The 12,648-nt window shown below is 34.8% G+C and overlaps 1 protein-coding gene across 1 annotated transcript in view; it reads left to right on the forward strand.

Annotated features, from left to right (window-relative positions):
* LOC142341500 (large ribosomal subunit protein uL18-like) overlaps nt 1-12,648 on the forward strand; it is a 302,218-nt gene that overhangs the window by 239,751 nt on the left and 49,819 nt on the right. The window lies entirely within an intron of this gene.

The following is a 12,648-nucleotide window of genomic DNA, read 5'->3' on the forward strand; positions in this document are numbered from 1 at the left end:
GTTGATTCAACCGTATTCCATCTATATTTCGCGGAAGTGTTCGATAAAGTAGATCATGACTTGTTACTACGCAGGCTGATGAAAATGGAATTTGCTGGACAATTTTTATGCCTCCAAAAATCAAACCTGGAAACCGGAAAAGAGGTTGTTTAAAAAAGCAATGAAAAAACCGATTCATTAGATGTTGCCAGCGGAGTACCACAAGGATCAAACTTTAGGCCATTCCTTTTCCTGATTTTTATAAAAGAGCTACCAGACGCATATCCCGAGCTAGAGAGCTATGGTTTCACAGACGACTTTAAATTAATAGCATTCAGAATTCGAGATCTAAACGCATGCGCATAGCGACTCGACATTTGATGATGCAAAAAAACTGTATGAAAACAAACTCAAGCAAATTTGAATTTCTAAACTAAATTGAATATGAGCACATCTTATGTGCAAATGTGCAAAAATTTGTGAAAAAAATGTGCAAAAATTGACAATATCAAATTGTGCAAAAGTGCGAAAAGATATGCGTCTAATGGTCAGACCTAGTCTGACTTGGAGTTAAATTTGTGATAGACGTGTAGAAGAAGCTACGAGAGCTTTTATTCATCTCAAACACAAAGTCTCCTCCATCTGTTCAAGATAAAATAAACTGTGTTCATACACAGGATATATTGTGCCTATCATTAGGTTTTGCTCGCAGGCATATCATCCCAACAAAACAAACCTTATGAAAATTTAAAGAGGGCAAGTAATGGTAGCAAGGTGGATTCTTCCCTCCATTCATGGGTACTAAGAAGGACCATTAAATTTTAAACAACTTCCTCTTAGTCTCTATGAGGAGACGCACGGCTTGCTACTCTTTTTATGACTCATGAATTCCAAGTTTGACGCTCCAATTACATTCGAAAACGCATGAAGCGACAAAACAAGACAATACAATTGAGGAGAATAAAAATTGAAACAAAACCAACTGGTAAACTCCGACAAAAATACTTCCATTGAAATTCTTATAACAACGTTAAAAACTTTATGTAGTTTGGAAGTGAAATGAACTAAAGAACAATTAATAATCTGTACTGGAATTTCTTCACCATTAAAAAATAAACTAACCTGGCTGATCATTTGCAAGTGCTCAAACTGCAAAAAATTAAAGAAATTAGAATTAACCCTCAGTTCAGTGGCAATCGAAGAACTATTGGAAAAACTTGATGAGCTACATTCTGAGCTGTACTCAGCTATTCAGATTGGGACTCAACGCCCTTGAGGCGATACCTCAAAAGGATTATTTGCTACTACTGATAAAGGCTCAGTTTGAGTTTCCGAGCTTTTTGGCAGTTTTGACAGAGGCATAGAAGCTTCCCTGTACAGATGTCATCGTTTTTGAAGGTTTTTTGTATAGAACGATCTTTTCCGTTTGTTTCCCCAGCTTAGTGGGTGCACGCCCAAGACGCACGTGCCATTTTTTTACATAATGATTTACCATGTAATGACACGCGCTCTGAAATAGGGGGGGATAAACGAATTGTGGGGGTCACCACCGGAAAAGATCCTATAGAGATAGTTGCTGCACTCTTGTGATTTGGTTTGCTTTTTTTCATTTTGTCCACATTTTTGTTGTTACTCTTATTTGTATGTTTTTGATTTTTCTTACATGTTTTGCTCGCTTTTCACAAAATTGCACCGCACAAAACGAAATGCGCCCTTAAGAATTGCACCATAGAGATCTTTCTTCGTTCGCAACATGTTCCAGCTGCTATACTTCTTTTGATTGCGAAAAAGTATCCGATGGCTTTTTCTTATCTCCTGTCCGCATTTGTGGACAATGTGAGATCAGAGTTTGCAATGCTTCATAAGTCTTTTTCCTTATCCGGTTGATCAAGTAGATGATTATTCAATTTGATGTTGCAAGTTCACTCTGAGAATTTTACACTTGTCAAGATTGATTTCAACCAGGTTTGAGTTGCAGCGTAACGGCATTGGTTCCAATGATCTTGTAATCATCTACGTATTCAAAGCATTTTGACAATTACGTGAATTGGTAGATCATTTATGAAGATGTTGAAGAAGAAAGGTCCGCGAACCCATCCTGTTCAAATCGTGACTTCCAGTTCAAATGATATGGAACTTTCCAACTTCAAACTCTCTGACTGAACGATCAGGCAGCTTTCGAGTAGGTATAGAACACCTCCTGCGACTCCGCAGTTCCTAAGTTTCTCGAGCTGCTTTTGCTGGCAAACTTTGTCGAATTTTCCAAAGTCAAGATAGAATGTTTTAATTGTTTCTATTCTGGGGAATCACTTCTGTTTTAATCTTTTTAGCCTGATTGGGATTTCCTCAGATTGATTTTATAGTTCGAGAGCGGTGGTAATTATGACTGTCTTCAATTATGGTATATATATATATATATATATATATATATATATATATATATATATCCATGTGCTATGCTGGGTAGAAACGCCCTTATTTTTACTCATGTCCATCTCATCCGCCAAAACTCCCGTTCAAACAATGTGAAATAAATGTATTACAACAATTTTCTCAAAGCATATACAACGATTCCGGAAATTTGTTGCATTTGATTTGGATTCGCTGTTCTACAGTAACTTTTAATTGGTATTCTTCTCATGTTAAAAAGATTAAACCACTATTTGTGCTCAGATGGCAGTCGCAAAGCGTTTGCCAATCGCTCGTCATACTTTGTTAACAATACTCGTACATACAATACCCGTTAACTAAATTCCTTCTGTAACTTATAAATCGTTTTTAAGACCTGCTGTGGTGGTAACATTGACCTATTTTGCTATCCGCTTTACAACGCGAAAGGTTCGGTAGTAGAATTCGGTACGTGCTAATTTATAATTTACCAGTAAAGAAACAGTACAGCAAACATTATTTTCAACTACATATAGTTTCCTCGAGAGCAAAAATGAACAAAATGATCGAGGCGTGATAACGTCTATCAAATTTTTCTGGACACCCAATGGCTAAAAGCGTTGTCAAAAACCACAGGCGTTCCTTTCTCTTAAACATGATGAATCTTGTCATAGTGAACTTTAGAATAAAATTCAACGCCTTTACGGGATATGTCATACTAGTTAAGAGCTATGCCTGAATGGTTTGGTTTGTAATTTAAACTGAAAGCAAAGAAATAGTATCTTTTCAAAAGAATGTCATTAAAATTTTTTTAGTTAATACAAAAGAAATTAAAAAAGAGGCAGTCTGAACTAAATCGTCTGCCGTTGTCGCACTACATCGAACTCCATGACCTACTATTGTTTATATCCTAATAGGAAATTAAATCATCGAAATTCTAATTTAAAATGAAAATGCAAAGTAAAAAGAAAAAGCAATGAAAACAAAACAAAATGAATAGACAAAAAATACAACAACTCAATGCAAACGGTAAATCTTTTTAAAACAACCGGCAAACTTTTGTGGTCGAGATTAATCAAAGCACAAAATAATATCAGGAAATGCTTAAATGTTGACAAAGAACAATGATAAGAGTTCTTATGAAATCCTTTACTAGAATTATATAAAAAATTTTCTCAGAGTTACCTGCTTTTCTGGAACTTGCTTTTCTGAAAATGTGGCGGCTGCCACTCAGTTCTGAAAGCGGTCGGCTCTTCCCTTCAATGACAACCGCAAACCCTTGTGTAAACGACAGAGACGCCTAAAATCTCTTTCTCTCTCACTCCGTTCAATTTCGAAGACTTTGGTTTAGAGTATTTCTCAAAACTTTTTAAAAAATAATTATAATTATTTGGTTGAACGAAAAGAGCGACAGTCAATTATTTTAACGGACAAAACACAATTTCAGTTATTGATCAACTACATATAACTCTCTGTCTAAACGTTAGTTCTTAGTTTTCAAAACAACTTTGTCTTGATATATCCAAGACATGACACAATTCTTATCTGACGCATTCAATTGTGAATTCAAGAAACAACGAGGTGAAAAGTTTCGGAGCAACAAAAATTTCAATTTGCATACGATCTTTGACGCAAGTTCGTATTCTGTGCGCTTTTTTTCTAGTCCTGTTTTCTGACCCGAGAGTACGTTATTTCAATTTCCGCCAATTGTTGGGCGTTTAATTGCGTCGTTCCAGTCAATTACTGTAATTATATTAGGTTCACTTATTAGTTATTGTAATATGTTATTTCTCAATAACAGCAAATCCAATTAATTTTTTTCCGATTCCCTCGTCCATCTTCCGTGCGTTCAAGTAAGAGAATATATTTTTGTTTGTCCCTCTGATTTACAACAGATTGGATTGTTGAGTTTATTTAACATCGGTAAAACCAGGTTGTTTTAACAATCGGAGGTAATTAATATAAAAAATTGTATTGTTAACATTTATCCGTCCATGGGCCAACTTTTGAAAGATTTTCAGTAAGTTTTCATCTGTTGGCATGTGTTTGCTGCTAAGTTTGTTTTCCCAGTAATTTTTCATGTTTTTGCTACACATGGGAGGCCATAAAGAAAATAAGAGGCAAATAGAGAACCCACCATTTCTCTGGCGGCGTGCGCTTTGTTTGAAAGTGTTGCTGTTGAACATGTAGTGTATCCGGTTTATTGTAGAATAACGCTGCCTTAGTTGTTTTCAAGTGTTCACAATAATTAATTCGTTCTGCTTTGCTGTTTAACAAAATGTTTCTCTCAGAGTACAAAATCAAGCTGAAACAATCAAATTCTGCTTGAGTTATTGTTAAGACCTCAATTTTAAAACTGAAGCTATAATTTGTTGTACATAAAATTGGCAGCGCTTTAATTTGTCTAAAAGTATACAATGTGTCAAGCTGCTACAGATAGCAGCTGATACAAAAGGAATCTTATACGATGCAAATCCAACAACATTGAGAATTATACTAAAAACCGAGAAATTTGTTCTTTATTGTCAATATTGAAGCCAAGCTTGGCTTTGTTACAGTCATCCAGAACTTCTAACTGTTTGCTCTGCACAAAGTTTCTCTCATATAGGATCTTTGTTTCTCATAATGAATGATTGAGAATATCAAAATTAACTTTCTTTTCAAAGCAAATTGTCTTGTTCAAATAAGACCATGTATTCTTTTTTTTTACATCTGATTTACAAAAAATTTGATTGCTATTTTACTTAACATTGTAGAGCCGAAATATTTAGAACTCGGATTTGTTAACGTAGAAAGTTGTTTTGTAAACAGTTAGTCGTTTATCGGCTTTCTTTTGGAAGCTTTTCAGTAGTTTTTTATTCATTCAATGGTATTAATTGTGACTGCTACGCATGAGAAGTCGTGTAGAAAGTAGGAGACAAAAAGAAACCAACCCGTTCTGTGACGATTTCTGCATGGTCTGGTGCGTTGCTGCTCAACATGTAGAGTAAGCTTTTCACCTTTTTCAACATTTCCTCAATATGATTTTGATATGCTAGATCCCCTGTGACTCAAACCCCTAGATTGTTTAATTTTCCTTTTTGTCCCATCGTTTTAATCATCAACGTTTTTCTCCCCAAACTATTTATTTTGAAGATATATATGTGGCCAGCATTTGTGATTTGTGCGCTAGAAGACATTTGCACAGAAAAATAAGCTTAATAATTGCAGGTTTTCCAATTAATTTAGACAGAGAACAAGTCAAAGTAGCAGGTTACACCGCGTTTTCGAAATTACAGGTGTTTTCGTTATGTCATATTTTCCAAAAGTAAAACATTCAGTTTTTTCGATACAATTATATGCTTGCCCTAATGTGCCTGATAGTTCCCGTTTCTTAACTTGAGTTTGCCAATGATGTCAAAACTAACGCGAGAAACAATTCGCCAATTTATGAGCCGCAGATGAAACTCAAAACTAAATTTTGAAAACAGTTATTTAGCCCAAAAATAAATTGCTTTGAGATCCAGTACTGTGAGCATGAGAACTTTTTTTTGTCATTGTTGATATATTTGAAATGGTTGCTAAGGCAATGGGGTAGTGTTTGTGATATCTTTTTTGCACTTGTCAAATGGATAGACTATTTGACAAAAATTGCGCGAAAGTTTTGCCATAAAATTTTGTTTTAAAAATTTCAATAAATATTTTATCATATTTTCAATGGGGCGCATTCATTCTGTTACGCTTTGTCTCCTATCGAAGACAAGAAACATTTTGCAACAACCAGTTTGTTTCAGCGGTTTCAAATTTTTTCACATATTTTGTTTTTGCAGTTAACATAGTGAACTACACTTCTGGCTTTATTGTAGAATACCGTTGCCTTACTTGATACACGAGTAATCAAAATTTTTAATCGTTCATCTTTGTTGTTTAACAAATTGTTTGCTTCAGAGGAAAAAAAGAATCAAATTGAAACAATCAATTTAAGCATGAGATATTGCCAGCAACCCAACTTTCAAACCGAAGTCAGAAATTCTTGTTCCTAAAAGTGGTAGTAGTTTAACTAGACTAAAACTATGCAAAGTTACAAGCTGCTACAGTTCGCAGTTGTTAAAAGAGCAATCTCAAAATTTGAAAATCCAGTAAAAAATAGAATCATACAAATAACCAAAAAAATGTTTTTAATTGGCTTCAATATTGTCAATATTGAAGAAAAGCTCGGCTTTGTTAAATCCACTACCAATTTCCAACTATGCGCTGGGCACAAAATTTCTCTTATATAAGATCCTTGTTTCTCAGAAAGAAAGATTGAGAATATCCAAATTAAATTTCTTTTCAAAGCTAATTTCTTTGTTCACGTAAGAGACTTTATTTTTTTTACCTTTTGATTTACAACAGATTTGATTGGTATTTTTACTTAACATTGTTAAATTCAAAAAGTTTAGCAATCGGAGTTGACTAACGTAGAGAGTTGCTTTATAAACTGTTATCCGTCCATCTGCGTTCTTTTGAAGGCTTTCCAGTGTTTTTGTGTCCATTCAATATGGTTTAGTGTGGCTGCTGCATATGCGAAGCCATGCAGAAAATAGGAGAAAAAAAGAAGCCGGCCAATTCTCTGACGGTTTTCACATGGTCTGAAGCGCTGCTGCTGAACATATAGAGTACACTGTTTGCCTTCTTCAACAGCTCTTCAATGAGTTTCTGTTATGCTAGATTATTATGCTCGTTTATTCTTCTTTTTTATTCCTGAGTTGTTGCAATCAACATTGTCTCCCCACAGACAATTTATTTTGCGAATTTGTCCATAGCCAGTCTTGGTGATGTGCGGCTCAATGGAAATTGTTAGAGAACAATGATCTAAGAAAGCGCAGCTTTCTCAGTTATCATAGACGGCGAAAAGCTGAAAGTAGCAGGTTACATATTAAATCATATCCGGAATCAATATGCATTGTGAACCAGAGACAGAATTGCTGAAATCTTGTAGAGCTTTCGAATATTCGCCACAAAAAATCAATATAAGCAATCCCTGCAGATGAACGATTTAATAAACAAAGCTACATACGACATAGCAAATATTTATGAAAACAGACTGAGAAAAAAATCACCGCGCACTCGAGACTGCAGCTGTTTGCTTCAAATCACATTTTCGAAAGTAGATAATTGGCATAACTATTACATTTTAATTCTAGCCTTGAAGTGCCTGAGGGTTCCTGTTCCTCTATTTGAGTTTGCCATTGAAGTTGGAATTAACTGAAGAATCAATACATTGCTTTGTGAGCCCCAGATGAAACTCAAAGCTCAAATTTAAAAACAGCTGTTTAGCTAAAACAAATGCTTTGAGTTCCAGTATTGTAACCAGGAGATTTTTTGTCATCCTCAATATGTTTGAATTGATTGCCTAATTAAAGTAGTACTGCTTGTGAAAATTTTTCATGATTTTTTCGAAAGGATAGACTAGACGACAACGATGGCCTCACACTTTCCCCTAAAATTGCATGAGAATATCTTAACGTTTCATCGTGTTTTTTTAGGGCCATACTCTTGTTGTGACGGCTGCTCTCTTATTTAAGATAAGATAAACTTTGCGCCACCTAGTTCGTTTCAATAGTTTCAAACCTGTCCGGATATTACGTTTTGCAGTTAAATTAGTGAACTGTACTATCAGCTATATTATAAATTACCGTTGCTTTACCTGCTACTCAAGTAGTTACATTAACTGATCGTTCAGCTTTGCTGTTTAGCAAAACTTTTCGCTCAGAATACATTATAATTCGAACTGAAACAATCGATTTTTGCTTGAGTTTTTGCGAATAAATCTTTTTTGATAAAAAATATAAATAATGAATTAGTACTTCAAATAAATCGAACTTGGGAGTTCTTGATCCTAATACTTGTAGCCCTATTATTGGCTACAACTATGCAATGTTTTAAGCTGCTACAGTTAGTAGTTGTCAGAAGGATGATCTTTGAGATACAAAGCCAATAATAACGAGGATCATAAAAATAACAAGAGACTTTGTACTTAATTGGTTTCAATAATGTCAATATTGAAGCTGTGCTTGGCTTCTTTAAAACTGTTAAGAATTGCTACGCACAAAGGTTTTCTGGCTTAAGGTCTTCGTTGTTCAGAATGAAAGATCGAAAAAATCTAAATTAAATATCTTTTCAAAGTTATTTTCTTGTTCAGTTAAAAGATTATATTCTTGTTTTTCCATCCTAATTACATTAGATTAGGATGTTGATTTTATTTAACATCAAGAAGGCCAAGACCTTATGCAATTTGAGTTGACTAATATAGAAATTTGTTTTGTAGTCAGTTATCCGTCTATCGGCCGTCTTTTGGAAGCTTGTCACTAAATTTTGAGCAATTCAGTGGTATCACTTGTGGCTGCTACACATGAGATGCCGTACAGCAAAAAAAGCTTAATGGCGACCGATCTATTATGTGAAGGTTACCACTTGATATGAAGAGGTGCTGCTGAAAACTTAGGATACACATTTCAACTTCTTCAACAGTATTTTGATATGAATTTGTTATGCTAGATGCCCTTTAACGTAAATCCGTAGATCTTTTACCTTTACAATTTGTTCTAGCTTTGTTCCCATTACCGTTTTTCCCCAAACAATTTATGTTGTGCATTTATCCAGGGCTAGCATTTGTCATTTCAGACATAGAAGACATTTGTACAGAACAATAAGCTTAGAAAACGCAGGTTTCTCAATTATTGCCAAAAATATCAGTAAACGCATTTCCTGTAGATATATGATTCAAAAACAGGTATACATGCATGATTTCTAATGCAGAATTTCTTGAAAACTGACTTGGAAAAAGCACCGAATTTTCAAGACTGCAGTTATTGTCTTGATGTCAAACTTTCCAAAAAAGAATACTGGTTTTTCAGATAAAATTTTATGTTAGACATCAAGTGTCTGAGATTTCACATTACTCAAATTGAGTTTTGCTTTGATGACAAAACTAATTGGAGAATCCATCCACAACTTGATGAGCCCCAGATGAAGTTCAAAACTAATTTCTGAAAACAGTCATTTAAAATGCGGCAGTTTATAAATTTGTTTAATTTGAACAGACAGTTTTAAGCCTCTAATATTTAAAAGAGCTTTACAACTGTCTTTTTCAGTTGCAGAATAAAAATAACTTAAATTCATACTTATTTCAATTCAAATTGAATCTAACCCAGGTTGACATGGGCGATCCTAGAATGCTCTGATCAGACCATTTTTCAGACTTTACCCTCTTATCAGATCTTCGTGCGACCCAAAATACCTCTGATCAGACCATCGTGCGACCCAATTCCCTCTGATCAGACTATCGCGCGACCCAAAATTTTGTGCGACTTAAGTGCGATCAGCGCTCCCTCTGATCAGACCATTCCTGAATACATGTTATAATCCGTTGTTAATTGTTTAATTTATTCAATTCAAACCTATATACTAAAAAACTTAAAATTTAATAATTAGGTATATCTTGTTAAGGTTAGGACAAAACTAATTGATAAAAACATAGACATAAAGTCATTTTGAAGAGCCTGCAACATTTTTAGAGTCATCAAAATCAGTGATAAAAAATTGCAGTCAAAAAATTATGGTCTCTTAAGGCTCTGTGGTCAGATTATGGGGCAACTTATGTCCAGACTTTGGTCTCTGATCAGACCTTAGTGCGACCATTGCCAGACTTCGTGCGACCTATGATCAGACTATAGTGCGACTTTGCCCTCAGATCAGACCGTAATGCGACCATTGTCCAGACCAACGTGCGATCAAGCGTTTCCCAGACCATGTATTTTGGGTGATCAGAGCAGTATAGGGTCGCGCACCTATACTTGGGAACTGGCTAGTTGGAGATGTTTTACAAAAAACATCTCATTGATGGCTAACTGTTGCGCCGTCTTTTATGATTTCACAGGATAACTTTCACAGGTTGAAAATACCTAGACGTTAGTCTTATGGCACTTCATTTGAAAAGAAGTGGTTAGGAGTAAGCTTTATAGAATTATAGTTTTATCCGGATCTTTTCATAAGTAGTTTTGAGTTCAGTGAATGTGGTTAATAGTCTTGAATCTCAGTGATAAGGCTCGACATCTACCATCTACAAAATAATCAGTGACGAGAGTTTTTGGTTCGAGGACATATAGAAAAAAAATGTAAGCTCAGCAGTGAAAAAAAAGTTTTTTTTTTCACCTTAACTTTCGTTTATCTTTTTGCGGTGAAATGCGGTGCAATAATGTAACTTCACCGCTAGAGTAAGCGGTGAACTTACAAAACTTCACCACAATTCACAGCTCAAATATGTAATTTCACAGTTTACTACAAATTAACGACCTTATACGAGGTCGAACCTCTCACCTCTTGCATATCAACCTCTTCCTCTTTCACTGTGCCACCTCTCATTAACGTCTAGGATATTTGTTTTGACTTTGAATCAATTTCACTCTACTTTCTGTTAAACATGCGCATTATTGTTTTGTAAGATATGCGATTTTTAGCGGTGCAATTACATATTTTAGCGGTGAAATGTGGTAATTTTTTGTAAGTTCACCACTTAACCTAGTGGTAAAATTACATTACTTCGCTGCTTGGAAAAGAGGGTCAAAAACATGTAAGATTAGAGGTAGATAATTTCATTGAGTAAAAGGATGTAAGATTTTACTCAATTGTTAGATTTTACTCCCCCTAAATTTAACCCCTTATCTTACATCTTTGTGACACTTTTTTAGCAGTGAATTTATGCAGTTCCACCACTAGACTAAGCGGTGAAATTACAAAAACGTGCAACCTTTCACCGCTATGTAGGTAATTTCACCGCTAAAACTCAACTTAGAAAGAGCAGGTTTCTTAATTATCTTAGACAGAGAACTGGTCAGAGCTGCAGAATACAGCTAAAACATTATCCAAAAACGAATATGAATTGTGAAGCAGAGACAGAATTGTTAATATCTAATAGAACCCTTGACTCTTCTCTAAAAAATCAGTAAATGCAATCCCTGTAGATCTAAGAAAAAGCAGGAATTCATAAAAACCAGTTTCGAAAAAAATTAACACGCATTCGAGACTGCAGGTGTTTGCTTTATGCCATTCCAAAAGTAGAACGTTTGTATATCTAATACAATTTAATGCTAGTCTTCAAATGCCTGCTAGTTGCCGTTGCTCAATTTGAGTTTGCCATTTACGTTGAAACTAGCTGGAGAATCATTACACCGCTTTATGAACCCCAGATGAAACTCAAAAATAAATTTTGAAAACAGTTATTTTGCTCAAAAAATGCGTTGAGTTCCAGTATTGCGAGCATGAGAATTTTTTTCCTCTTCGATATAATTGAAATGGTTGCTGAATTAAAATGGTATTGCCTGTGAAACCTTTTCATGAACTTTTGAAGTGATAGACTATGCGACAAAGATTGCCCGAAAGATTTGCCCTAAAATTTATTGCATGAGAATATCTTAACGAAAGTTTTATTATATTTTTAGGGGCTCATTCTTGTTGTAACGGCTGCTCTCCTATCTAAGACAAGACTTTCATGACTCATAGAAGATCTGGGATTGCTGACATTGTACGATAAGTTTCCTTTTCTGAAATTTCCCTGAAAGAAAGACCGTTTTACGTCAGTTCTTTCATATGGGTATACACTGGTTCACCGGCGGTTCGTTGTTACAAAAATTGTATAGTAATTTTTCAACAAAATTTAAATAAGGATGATCCTAGGAGCAAATTTAATTCGTTTTTAAATTTTCCGAGTTTTGTTTCTGGTTTATGTGTCGTGGACCAAAAATATTAATGATCTTTAAAACGTTCATTATCATTAAGTTTTTAAATGTAAGAGAATTGTTCAGTTCTTCTCAGTGTAGTGTTGCAGTTGTAGTACTAACAACCAACATGTTGGAACTCTCTACAGGTAAAATATAACGTTTAGGAGACTTGAAATTGCAGATATAACCCGGTTAATAATTGTAATATTGGTATCACTTCAGTGAATATTAATTAAACAGACGACCATTTCGGTTGCCTTTATTCGCTGTTCTATTCCATAATGCACTGAAATGAATTCAGATATTTTGGATAGATATTTAGCTCGTTTCTTTCAGCGGAGGCCATTTTTGGTACTATAAAGCTATTTTTCTTCTAATTTTTTCACAGCCAAAGAGGCTTCCAGTTAAATTTATCTGATGACCGGATAGTGGTACATGCACTTATTTTTACGAATTGAAGAAAATAGTAAATCGCATATTAACATCACGCGTTTTTCCCAACAACTTGTGGAATTTGCATCTAGGTGGTAATGGAATTCTT

Source organism: Convolutriloba macropyga, chromosome 6 (assembly GCF_964194025.1).
Source record: "Convolutriloba macropyga chromosome 6, txConMacr16.3, whole genome shotgun sequence".
Taxonomy (NCBI): Eukaryota; Metazoa; Xenacoelomorpha; order Acoela; family Convolutidae; genus Convolutriloba; species Convolutriloba macropyga.